The sequence below is a fragment of the Anomalospiza imberbis genome, assembly GCF_031753505.1.
Source record: "Anomalospiza imberbis isolate Cuckoo-Finch-1a 21T00152 chromosome W unlocalized genomic scaffold, ASM3175350v1 scaffold_31, whole genome shotgun sequence".
NCBI lineage: Eukaryota > Metazoa > Chordata > Aves > Passeriformes > Viduidae > Anomalospiza > Anomalospiza imberbis.
The window spans coordinates 4,961,609-4,975,343 of record NW_027099315.1 but is presented as its reverse complement, the minus strand read 5'-3'; the positions used below and the strand labels follow the sequence as shown (position 1 = coordinate 4,975,343).

At 44.7% G+C, this 13,735-nt stretch overlaps 1 long non-coding RNA gene across 1 annotated transcript in view; it reads left to right on the top strand.

Annotated features, from left to right (window-relative positions):
* The window catches only part of LOC137465603 (uncharacterized), a 605,328-nt gene that overhangs the window by 142,072 nt on the left and 449,521 nt on the right, over positions 1-13,735 (top strand). The window lies entirely within an intron of this gene.

Below are 13,735 nucleotides of genomic sequence, written 5' to 3'. Positions count from 1 at the left end.
ACTGCCATGTTTTCTCCTTTATGAAGACCAGCATTTTTATGTTCCTATGGTTTTCCATTTATCAAAGGTTCTCCTGGCCTCTTTATTTTTGTGGGTTTTTGTGGATGTGACAGCCTGGTCAGAGAGTGAGAAAACCAGATAAGTTTTCTCACAGCGGACTTGTGAGACGTTTAGGGAGTTGTAGGCAAGCTATGATAGCTTGTTATTATAAACAACGTGCAGGTGGTGTTTTTCTTACTTTCTGTTTTCCTGTTCTTCTCAAGGATTGTTTATAAGAAAGGTGTTTTTGTTATTTAGCCAATCAGGTGAAATGTATTGGAACAGTCTATAAGAGTTTTTCGTATTAAAGCTGCTGCTGTGCAAACCAGCCTGCTTGGAGTTTGTGCCGCTTTCTTACTCAATAGCAACAGGTTTTTTTTTTTTTTTAAGAAGTGCTAATATCTCTATTGTTTGAAAAAGAACCTTTGAATTTTGGCAGGGACAAAAGCCTTGCAGCTGAAGACATGCCTTTTCCTTCTCCCATGAAACTCCCCTCTATTCTGGCTGAGTTATGAGATGTGCAAGATCAGTGTTCCCCATTTCCTCCTTGTGTTTCTCAGGAAAATGTTTGCAGTAGGTCAGAATAATAACTGAACATAAATCTGCAGACCTAGGTCCATGGTGCTGTCAAAGCAAAAATAGAAATTAAAGAATCCCCGAGGACTTATAAGGCAGGTGGAGCTGGTATCACCCCTTGCAATATCTCACTAGCAGTGGCTGTAACAAGTCTTGCTAACCAAAGCAGTGCGTATCTCCAATGATCCTTGATGAAGGTAATGATGGGTCCAGTTTCAGACCCAACTTAATTTCCGTTTTCAGGCTGCTGAATCAACTAGTTTAAAAATAAGGTAGTGTTGGGTTTATCCCTGCGTATCCAGCCATGATGTGGGCTGGAGAACATATGTATTCATCCCTTTGTGACATGCCTTTTCTATCACATGTAAGAGTGCTTCAGTCATGCTACTGGAGACATACCCACTCAAATATAAATAAATTTGTACTGATAGCTATAAAGTGGGAAATTCCTATTTTTTTTTATGCTTGCATCTAAACATCTTTCTTACTGCAGTGTCCAATGTAATAAACACACTGAAAGTGTGTATATCTATACATATGTATACACATTTGATGGTATATCTGAATGGCCATGTAAGCATCACTGTATGGGATGCATGCATGTTTAGACTTAGAAATTATGTTTTGTATTAGCACTATGCAGACCAGCAGCAGAATCACAGCCTTTTTTGAGAGGCAAATCTAATAAAAATGCATATTTGCTGACAAACACATAAGAAAACTCCATGTTTACATATATACACAAGATGCCGAGCACATTGGTGACACTTGTCAAGAAAAAGCAACTGCATGCATCTGCGTTTGCTCCTATCCAACCACTTTATTTCCTCTTGAATAACAAGACTGTCCTCCCCCTTCCCGGTCTCTGGAGCTGTGGGCTGTGTTTCTGACAATGCACGACCGCGTTGCTCGTTGGAGTGTCTGTCAATAAGCAAAGCACTGATTATTCTGGCAGGCCCCCTACTCAAGTCCCTGTGGACTAAGTCAGACATAAAGAGAATTTAATTTCACCAAGGATGGGGCTAAAGGTCGTTACATGCAGTGGACAGCTGTGTCTAGTCAAATGGAAACTATTGCTCCAAGTCACCATCCTTGGAAGTGTTCAAAAAACATGTGGATCTGGCACTTGAGAACATGGCTTAGTGGTGAACATGGTGGTGTGTCGCCCTGTTCTTTGAAAAGTTTTAAAGTTATTTTAAAAGTTTTCTATGCCTTTTGATGTTTACATATTTCTACTGAAGTTTCTCACGCACTGTCATGTAAATAATTATTGTTTTGCATTCTTCTTTGTAAGAAGAGAGAATTAATAGACTGTTAGTTTGACCAGTGTGGTTGGAGAGGTAGAAATTTCTTCCTCCAATCCACTGTCACTTTTAGAATTCTATATATTGCAAGGTCAAAAATGAAACTTACTTCCTTTTACTCTTTTGATCTTAGAAGTGTGCGTGAGTTATTTTGTGTTGTAGTGCAACAGTGGTGCTCCATTGATGGCTGGACTTGATGGGCTTAGAAGTCCTTTCCAACCTTAATGATTCTATGATAAGTGGGACTCGAGTTGCCTCTGTGGGTAGAAGTTCAACCCTGTGTGTTTTCAGTCTGCCAGACATCAGGGCACACTAGCATTTCCAAGAGATAATTATAAGCTTCTGAAGTTACCAGGAATATCATTCCCATCCATTGAAAGCCTTGTGCTATTGAGCTGAAGCTTAGGTTCAGTGTCTAGAGTGGTTTCCCAGCTCCCGTGCTGGCTAGCTCTGACCCTCGGCAAACCTGCTCTTCTCTGAGCTGTGCAAAAGAGATTGTAGTAGTTGTCTCACAGAAGGTGTTAAGAATCTTAATGAATTAGTGTTTACAAAGTGGTTTTAGATTCTCAGATGGAAGGCTCTAAAAACAGACAAAGTATTACTAATTGCCAGCTTACACTGAATTGTAAAGTGAAAATAAAGATGGCTGAAGCAATGAGGTGGTGGATTTTCTGATGAACTGCATCAGTTTAGTGGCTTCAAGTTAAATAGTTTAAAGTTTGATTTCCCATTGTGATTATCTTAAAAATCTCCATTAATTTATCTTGGTGTAATATATGACCTCCAGTTTACTTTGGGGAAAATCAAGGGACATCCAAGTCTGCGAGTGGGGCCTCCCATGCTAAAGATTAAATCATAAGCTTAATTCCATTGTGAGTTGGTGAGGAGAAAGGGGTGGAGCTACCTGAGTAGCTGCTGAGTGGCTGATTATAAGAGGTCTCTGGGGAGCGCAGCAACCCGGAGCGCGGCAAACAGGAGCGGGCAAACAGGGATGTGGTGAGTCACTGGGGCCTATACAAGGCAGTTTGCGCGGCAGTTCGCGCAGGCAGGGGAAACAGGCAGGGTTGCCAACTTTCTCGCTGGTAAGGAGTCCTCTGTGATGTTTGAGGTTTTTCTGCTGCCTGGTTGTGTTTGAGGTGTCTGTTAGTAATGGCTTCTACATGGTCAAAAACTGTGGCTGGTATAAGTGTAAGTGAGCGAGTTGAGCCCTCCAAAAAGGATGTGTCTGTGCAGACCCATCCGTGCCCAGTGTTTGAGCTTATCGGTGGTTTCAGGGAGTGTTGTGGAGGAGACCTGCCTGCAGTGTGAACAGGTGAATGACCTCCTTTCACTGGTGGCTGAGCTTAGGGAGGAAGTTGAAAGGTTAAGGAGTATCAGGGAAAGTGAAATGGAAATAGACTGGTGAAGTTCAGCCCTTCCATCTTTAAGGGAGGCCTCTGACCGAGACTGAGGACTTATGTGCCTCCCACTCTCAGGCAATAGAAGAGCACCTGGTGGATGAAGAGGAGTGGAAATGGGTCCCCATTCGGGGAGGTATTAACAAAAATTCCTCCCCATCCCCATCATCCAGCCAGGTACCACTACAGAATAGGTATGAGGTCCTGGAACTAGAGACCCAATTAGATGATTTAAAAGAAAACTGCCTGCCCAGTGAGCCCCCCAATTATGATTCATCTGTAAGATGGATCACTACCTCTAACATCAAGAAGAAAAGAAGGGAAATCGTAGTAGGTGATTCCCTTCTGAAGGGAACTGAGGGCCCCATATGTCGACCAGACCCATCCCACAGGGAGGTCTGTTGCCTCCCTGGGGCCCAGGTACAAAATATCACTGAGAGACTTCCTGGGCTGATTCAGCCCTCTGATTATTATCCACTGCTGATACTCCAGGCTGGCAGTGATGAAATTGAAAAGAGGAGTGTCAAGTCAATTAGAAAGGACTTTAGGGTACTGGGTCAGGTAGTTGATAGGGCAGGAGCACAGGTAGTGTTCTGCTCAGTCCCTTTGGTGGCAGAGGAAAATGATGAAAGAAACAGGAGAATCCGCATCATCAACAAATGGCTTAAGGGTTGGTGTCATCGGCAAAATTTTGGATTCTTTGATCATGGGGAAACTTTTACGGCATCTGCTCTGCTGGAACCAGATGGGGTACATCTCTCTGTTAAGGGCAGAAGGTTTTTAGCTCATGAACTGGCAGACCTCATTGAGAGGGCTTTAAACTAGGTTTGAAGGGGGAAGGGGATGCAGCTGGGCTCTCTGGAAGTAGGCCCAAGGGTTGCAAGGCTAAGTTAGGGGTGAAGTCAGTAGCCCAGCTGAGATGCGTGTATACCAATGCACGCAGCATGGGTAACAAACACGAAGAGCTGGAGGCCATGGTGCAGCTGCAGAGCTATGATGTAGTTGCCATCACGGAAACATGGTGGGATGACTCACATGGCTGGAGCGCTGCACTGGATGGCTACAAGCTCTTCAGAAGAGACAGGAAAGGAAGAAGAGTTGGAGGGGTGGCCCTTTATATTAAGCAGACTTTTGATGCTGTAGAATTTGAAACTAAGGAAGATGGACTTGAATGTCTATGGGTAAGAATTAAGGGAAAGGCCAACAAAGCTGACACCCTACTGGGAGTCTGTTATCGTCCACCCAACCAGGAAGAAGAGGTAGACAACTTATTCTATAAGCAGCTAGGTAATGTTTCACGATCATCAGCCCTTGTTCTTGTGGGTGACTTCAACCTACCAGAAATCTGCTGGGAACTTAATACAGCAGTAAAGAGGCAGTCCAGGAAATTCTTAGAGTGTATGGAGGACAACTTTTTGTCGCAGCTGGTGGGTGAACCCACCAGGGGAGGGACTATGTTAGATCTGCTGTTTGCAAATAGAGATGGGCTGGTGGGAGATGTGGTGGTTGGAGGTCGCTTGGGGCAGAGTGATCATGAAATAATAGAGTTCTCAATATTTGGTGAAGTCAGGAGGAGCACCAGTAAGACTCTTGCATTGGACTTCCGGAGGGCAGACTTTGGCCTGTTTAGGAGACTTATTCAGAGCATCCCTTGGGAGGCAGCCCTTAAAAACAAAGGGGTTCAGGAAGGGTGGGCATGCCTCAAAACCGAGATCTTGAGGGCACAGGAACAGACTGTCCCTGTGTGCCAAAAGATAAGTCAATGGGGTAAGCGTCCAGCCTGGCTGGGCAAGGAGGTTTTGGAGGAACTTAGGAATAAAAAAAGGATGTATCAGCTTTGGAAGGAAGGTCAGGTCTCTAAGGAAGTATTCAAGAGGGCTGCGAGAGCATGCAGGAAAAAAATTAGGGAGGCCAAAGCTCAGTTTCAACTTAGAATGGCGACTTCTGTAAGGGATAATAAAAAATGTTTTTACAAATACATTAATGCTAGAAGGAAGGGTAAGACCAGCCTTTGTTCTTTACTGGACAAGGGAGGGAACTTAGTATTTGCAGATGAGGAGAAGGCAGAAGTGCTTAATGCCTACTTTACCTCAGTTTTTAGTGGGAAGATGACTTGCCTTCAAGACACCTGTCCGCCTGGGCTGGTTGATGGTGTCAGGGAGCAGAATGGTCCCCCCATTATCCAAGAGGAGGCAGTCAAAGAACTACTGAAATGCTTGGATGTTCATAAATCTATGGGACCTGACGGGATCCACCCCAGGGTAATGAGAGAGCTGGCAGATGAGCTTACAAAGCCACTCTCCATCATCTACCAACAGTCCTGGCTCACTGGTGAGGTTCCGGATGACTGGAAGCTGGCCAATGTGGCACCCATTCACAAAAAGGGTGCAAAGGAGGATCCTGGTAATTACAGACCAGTCAGCCTGACCTCAGTACCTGGCAAAATAATGGAACAGTTAATATTAAGTGCCATCACACAGAATTTACAGGATGGCCAGGGTATCAGACCCAGTCAGCATGGGTTTAGGAGGGGTAGGTCATGTTTAACCAACCTGGTCACCTTTTATGACCAGGTAACCCGCCTAGTAGATGCAGGGAAGGCTGTAGATGTTATTTGGATTTCAGCAAGGCCTTTGACTCTGTCTCCCACAGCACACTCCTAGATAAGCTGGCAGCCCGTGGCTTGAACAGGAGCACTCTGTGCTGGGTTAGGAACTGACTGCATGGCCGGGCCCAGAGAGTGGTCATGAATGGTGCTGCATCCAGCTGGCAGCCAGTCACCAGTGGTGTCCCTCAGGGGTCTGTGCTAGGGCCAGTTCTGTTTAATGTTTTTATTGATGATATGGATGAGGGTTTAGAGTCTTTCATTAGTAAATATGCAGATGACACTAAGCTGAGAGCATGTGTCGATCTGTTAGAGGGACGGAGGGCTTTGCAGAGGGACTTGGAGCTGTTGGATGGATGGGCAGAATCTAATGGGATGAAGTTCAATAAGTCCAAGCGCCGAGTCCTGCACTTTGGCAACAATAACCCCCTGCAACGTTATAGGCTGGGGACGGTGTGGCTGGACAGTGCTCAGGTGGAAAGGGACCTGGGGGTGCTGGTTGACAGTCGGTGGAACATGAGCCACCAGTGTGCCCAGGTGGCCAAGAAGGCCAATGGCATCCTGGCCAGTATCAGGAATAGTGTGGCCAGCAGGAGCAGGGAGGCCATTCTTCCCCTGTACTCGGTACTGGTGAGGCCACACCTTGAGTACTGTGTCCAGTTCTGGGCCCCTCAGTTTAGGAGGGACGTTGAGATGCTTGAGCGTGTCCAAAGGAGAGCAACGAGGCTGGTGAGGGGCTTGGAACACAAGCTGTATGAGGAACGACTGAGGAAGCTGGGATTGTTTAGTCTGGAGAAAAGGAGACTCAGAAGTGACCTTATCGCTCTCTTCAACTTCCTGAAGGGTGGCTGTGGTGAGCTGGGGGTCGGTCTCTTTCTCCGGGCAACAACAGATAGAACAAGAGGACACAGTCTCAAGCTGCGCCAAGGGAGATACAGGCTAGACTTAAGGAAGAAGTTTTTCACAGAAAGAGTGGTCAAGTACTGGAATCATCTGCCCAGAGAGGTGGTGGAGTCACCATCCCTGGATGTGTTTAAAAAAAGACTGGATGTGGCGCTTGGTGCCATGATCTAGTTGAGGTGTTAGAACATAGGTTGGACTCGATGATCTTAAAGGTCTCTTCCAACCTAGAAAATTCTGTGAATTCTGTGAATTCAGGTAATAATTCACAAATATATTTGATGAGGTTACATTGGTTTAAATTGAATCAATCTTGATTTACAGAATATGAATTCAGCAGTGCCATTTGATTTACAACAAAATATATTAGAAAAACTATCTTGAACATCTTTATGGCTGAGGAGCACACCATGGTGCTAGTGTTCACACCATCTCAAAGCATATGGGTGGTGTTTTTTGTTTCTATGATTTAGTGTCATGGTTTTTGTTCTCTTCATTCAGCCCTGGCAGGAAAAAACAGACTGGTTTATTCAGTCCTTTCTGCTTTGTGAATTTCCTGCAATACCACAGCAATGTCGTGCTTGGACTCCTAGTTAATTTTGTGTTGGCATTTCAAAAGGTATCAGGAATCAATATAAACTGAGTAACTTCTGTTGTTTGTATTTATAAGTTGTGTTATTTATATGGATTTTTCTGTAAAGCATGATTCTTTTGGACCAAACTCTCTAATGGATTACTTCAAAAATTAATCATATAAATTGAAAGAAACTTCCTTAGTGTTCTTTCACTCTTTAACATACAATACTTTTTTTTTTTTTTTGTCTGAAACCAGAGTGTTAAAAAAGTAGTGGATAGCCATTTCCCACTTGGCTGCCAAAGGGTGAAATCCTCATCTGATATAAATTGATGTAGCTCTATTCAAATCAAAGCAGCTATATTAATTCATTCTAGCTGAGGACCCAGCCCTTAAAACACCAGAGAGGAGAGAAAATTTTTAATAGGATGGATTTTTGGACTGGGTAGAAGCTTTTGCTATATAGCTTAGTTATGTGTCTAGGCTCAGGGCTGTGGGAAATGGTGTATTTGACATTCTCCTAGTTTAGGGCAAATTTGGGAGAAGACCTCCAGAAGGAGCCCCCAGAAAGCAAACCCCCCACGAGCCCTCCCCCACCTGGTTCGGGAAGAATTTCCTTGGAGAGAAGTGGAAAAAAAACTGTTTATTTAACAAGCAAAACACTCCCCAATACAAAAAACAACACCAGATGACAAAACTCTTTCACCGTTCTGAAGAGATGACAAATTCAGAAAGTCTCTCCTGGGAGTGGTCGCCCAGTTCTTGGTCTCCAGTGCTGGGGATGGCTGCTGCAGGTCACAAAATGCAGACTCTTGGTGTTTCTTGGTGTTTCCCAGGTCCCGGTCTGGAGCAGGTTCAGATGATATTCAGGAAAGGGAAAGGGAAGGAGGAAAAAAGCAGTCCAGAGTAAAAATTGGACTGCCTAGCTAAACTAACTAATAAGCAAAAGCAAAGCGAAAGCAAGCAAGCCAGCAAGCATGCAAGCAAGTAAGTGAGCCTCTCCTAGACACAGACCATGGGGGGAGGTGAGCCAGCTGATAACAAGACAAAACAAACCTTCACTTTCAGAGTCAGTCCTGAAGGCACAGAACATAATACCAGGCATAAACAGAACACACAATTGGGGATACAAGCACCATAACGTCACCCTAGGACAGACATCTGCAGCATACACAGCAAATGCTTTGGCAGTTTGAATGAATGCATTTTGAACTCAATGGTTGCTTACTTTCAGCTTGGATGTGGATTTGCTTTCAGCCTTAATGGAAAATCTAACACAAGAAGTAATAGGACTAGCCATCTGTCCGAAAGTCTATGAGAATTCCTGGTTTTGAACCAATAATAGAGATCGGACAAGTTTACTCCCTGTATAATCTCTGGCAAATTATTGGTGTGCTCCTTGGATTTCTGACCTGGGACCCAATCCCTCTGATGCAATGTGAGCACACATAGACTTAGGAGAGGAAACCTGTAAAATGAACACGGTCACCATCCCTTTCCAATGGTCACTTCTACAAACCAGCATTGTTCCAGCCCTTTCTTCCTCCCCTCTGATTTACAACCCATTTTGGCATATAAACTATGCACCTGTGAAGCATCTGCTCCATCATTGCTTCAGTCTGTGATCTTGGGGGGAGCAGTAAACAGCAAAAGTGAATGGGAACCCCCATGTCTCACCAATATTTCTTGCAAGTAAATATCAATCCATGTGTTAGTCACAGGCAAGAGAAAAGGCCTAGTAACTAGATTGATTTGGGTCACTTTTTCTAAAAAGCTCTGGAACAGATTTCTCAACTGTTCAGCACTCTTGAAAAGGGTCCAGTTTTTTTGCTTTCTTTCTTTCAAGCAAAAAGTTAAACCATCCTTCCCACCATCTAAACTAAGAAGCTGCACAAGACCCAAGTTTCCACAAAAATTATCAGCATCCTGCAGCATTTAGCAGGACACAATGAACAGATTTTGCAAAGACCACAGCATGTCATGGGTAATGGAGCTGCTTCCCATTCATGTATGTTTACATGAAGGAGGACTTGGGCCTCCTGCACTTGTCTTGGTCACCCACAAGAAGTGCCATCAACTTCAGTGAGAAAATACTTAGACTATATGAATTGTTCTGTCTAGAAGGCAGTGCCCTTGTTTTGGAAGCCTGTATAGTATAAACTCGTGGTCACACCTTTTCCACTTTGTCCATCAATTCTGTTGACATGGATTTAGTTATCCTGATTTGTACCAACTAAAGACCTGAGTCTTGGTCTCCAAACCACTTGGGTGAGCTGAAGATCATCGCTTGTGTAATTAATAAATAATAGGAAAGGTAGGAAAAAGGCAGCAAGAAATCATTTAGAAAGAACATAATCTGGTCTTTAACAGCAAAACATTAATTCTTTGCTACGGATCGAGTGAATGCATGTGCTTTTAAGCTTCTCAAGGTGAATGGTCCTGGGACATAGGATATCTGGCAACACCCTTAAAAGTACACTGGCCTAATTCTGATCTGCCTTACACACTAAGCAACAATACTTGAGACATCCTCATGTAAATCCATCTAGAGATCAAAACCAACCCTGCAACAGCCCTGTTTGTCCAGAGTACTTCAGCAAAACATAATGCAGTCATCCCAGCAGCACCATCCCCAGGGCTATTTTACTTCAATTACACTCTGATTTAAGAAAACTGGAGGGCACCAGATCTTGTTCAAACCATTTTCTTCCTTCCTTCTCTGTCAAATCAGAGCTACCGCACATCTGGTGAGTTTCAAGATTGCATGGGGAAATAAGACTCACTTCAAAGTCTTTATTTTCTTTGATTCAATAGTATTAACTGACTAATAATCACCCAAGACTAACAGGCTCATTTGAACTGGGAATGTTGTGATCTCACATGTTATTTAAAGGAAGAATAGTCTGCTTACAGATAAGCAGTCTGCTTAAGGTGGGAGAAATCAAGGCTTGTAGTCCTCTTAGGGAAACTAGCTTCTTTTTCTGCCAATTTTCAGGAAGTCTTCTTTTCTTTTTAAGTTTTCATTAGAATCATGGCACTTTTTTTCCCTCATATGTGTGCAGCAATGAGAACCAGAATGGCTTGAAATTAAATGAGTAAAGTCCAAATTTTAAATAAAAGACTTTGCAGTTTGAGGTTTTGCTTGGAACCAGAGGCAGAAGAGCCAAAACACTGCAAAAAAAAACAAGAAAAAAAGCTGTTTTCGTTGTATTTTTGGCATGAGTGACTGCTTTCAGATATAGAAATAATGAAAGAAGAGTCTGTTCTTAAGACATTTTCAGACCAGAATGAGGGCTTTAGATAAGCGTCTGCAGGTGTGGATCTTTATCAAAAACAAACCACCCAACTTTTGGTAGTTTGCCTGTCACTAATTCCCAGTGCACTTGCCCAGACACACAAGTTCTTTGAGGCATTGTAAAAGCTTTTTCGTGCCTGTAGCATTTTAGTTGCCTCTTGAGCAAGATTTTCTCCTTGGTGAAGAAAAAGACTGTGATCACAGTACCCTGTGCTGCTCAAAGGATTTCCTCTCTTCAGCCTCACCTCACCTGTCAGGATAGCTTTCTTTCCCCTTCTCCTTTGCCTCATCTTCTCTGCATTTTGCATTATTTTTTTCCTTTCTTTTCCAGCCTGTAAAAAAAACATCTCCTCCCCCTCCCTGGCAGCATGGGTGACACAGACAGAGAAATCAGCACACTGTCAGCAGGAGTTTAGCCCTGCAGTTGGGACCTGAACTTTCAGCAGTGGAGCACAACTCTGCATCATTGCACTAGAGCAAGCCAGATTCATACAAAGTAATTGCCCACCATGGTAAGGGAAGCATCAGAAGACAGTTGATAAAAATCTTTAGGCACTATCTATTGTGAGCTTGTAGCAGTGAAGGCTGTTTTTCCTGGGAAAGATCACAGGGAAATGTATATTTATTGTTGCAACCCCCAAAACAATACAATATTTGGATGTTCAATACACTAGGGGGATATAGTGTAGGGGCAGTGTAGATTTTAGAGATGTTGAAACTGGAGATGAAGCATGTGGACTCACCATGCTGCATACTGTGTGAAGTTTTCAACTCTGAAGACCTGAATGATCATGTCTGCCAAGAGTTAAGGTGCTTGGAAAGAGGATGTGAAAATATTCTTTCCCACTCCAGTTTGCAACTGAGAACTTGTTAGTGTGTAATATCTTTTATTTATAGCACCTTTTGACCCAAAGGATCTGAAAGTGCCTCTATCTGGGAGTTACTTCAGTGATGCCTCCAGGCAGGAATGCTTCTCTTCAGGAGCCTCCAACTGAGGATTCAGGGTCTGCTTTGCCATGGACACAAGTAGGGGACACAGTCTACCTTGCCAAATGCCAGTATTTGGTAATAAAGCCTGGAAGGAAGGGTGGAAACCCACCCTAAGCCTGAGGAATAGCAAAGAGAAAACAAACACATAAACCGTATGGGAGAGAGGATTTGGATGGATACCAGCTGACTTTGGAAGCAGACATTGGGAGGAACACAGCCAATGCTGGGTGACATCTTTATGCAAAGAGCTCAGGACAATGAAATCACAACTCTAAAGAGAGGATTTGGTGGTCCCACCTGGATATTGCTCTATCCAACCCAGACAGATCCAGCTGTGTTGTGGTTGCCTGGAGAAACTCCAGTGTGGACCCTGCACAGGCAACACATCCCAGTTGCAGAGATGCTCCTAAGGGCACAGACTTGAGGTTCGGTTTAAGTATGCAAACTCACACATCCCTTAATGAGCATAGTCACAACAGGGCATCTGCTTAATTTAAGTCCACTTCAGCACTTGCCCATCAGCTGCTCCTCATGCAGCAGCTGGCGGCAGCCAAAAGACCAGGTCCTCCATGTGGCTTTTGCCAGCTAGAGGATGTCATCCATATCTCTGTTCTCCTCCTGCATTACCCATGAAGGCCAGGGAAGCAAAAGTCAGACCAACCGATGGGTTTACGATTCCAGCCTGCAATTTCTACTTCATCTACGGTCAGGCAAGCTTTTGCCAAGATACATTTTAGGCAGTTGCTCAGGACATTGCTGTTTTGTCTGTACCACCCTGAGTATGCTGTCTGTCTACTGGTCTGTCTCTGCAACTCTGCTCTTGAGCCAGTCGCTCTGCTATTCCCCAAGGTAGCCAGAGTGTATACAGTGAGACCCAGACTTTTTCTGACACTTTTGCTAGGCTTCCTGAGGGACTCGTCTCAGGGAGTGAGTGCTCATCTGGTTCAGGGCCCTCTAATTCCTGTGGCTTCCATGGAGTCCTGATGTGTCTCAATTGACAAAGCAGTCGAACCAGGCTCATAAAAAACTCCCAGGATACCAGCGGCTGCTTCACAGAAATGGTCAGGTTGGAAGAGAGCACAGTGGGTCATCTGGTCCAACCTCCCTGCTTAAGCAGGGTTGTCCCAGAGCACATGGTACAGGATTGTGCCCAGATGGTTCTTGAATATCTCCAGTGAGGGGGACTCCACAACCTCTCTAGGTAATCTGTATTGGGTTTGTGTGGCCAGGTGTTGGTAACAGAGGGGCTACAGAGGTGACTTCTGTGAGAAGCTACTGGAAGCTTCCTCTGTGTCCAGCAGAGCCAATGCCAGCCAGCTCCAAGATGGACATGCCACTGACCAAGGCTGGGCCAATTAGAAATGGTGATGACACTTCCGTAATAACATATTTAAGAAGGGAAAAAAACCCCACAGTTATTGTGCAGATGTAATTGTGGCCAGAGGAGAGCAGAGTGAGAATATGTGAAAGGAACAGCTCTGCAGATACCAAGGTCAGTGGGTAGGGAGGGGGAGAAAGTGCTGCAGGCACAGGAGCTGAGATTCCCCTGCAGTCCGTGGTGAAAACCATGGGGAAGCAGCTGTGCCCTTGCAGCCCATGGAGGACCATGGGGATGCAGAAATCCACCTGCAACCCATTGTGGAGATCCATGCCACAGCAGATGGATGCCCAAAAGAAGGCTGTGAACCATGGGAATCATTTGCTGGAGCAGGCTCCTGGCAGACCCATGGAGAGAGGAGCCCACGCTGGAGCAGGCTCCTGGCAGACCCATGGAGAGAGAAGCTCATGCTGGAGTAGGTTTGCTGGTAGGACTTGTGAGTCTGTGGAGGACCCATGGTGGAGCAGCTTGTTCTTTCAGGACTGCACCCTGTAAAAGTGACCCACATTGCAGCAGTTTGCAGACAACTTTTGCTAGTTAGATGGACTCATGTTGGATAAGTTCATGGAGAGCTGTCTCCTGTGGGAGGGTCCCCACGCTGGAACAGAGGAAGGACTCTTCTCCCTGAGCAGCATCAGGAATGTGTGATGAACTGACTGTAACCCCCATTCCCTGTC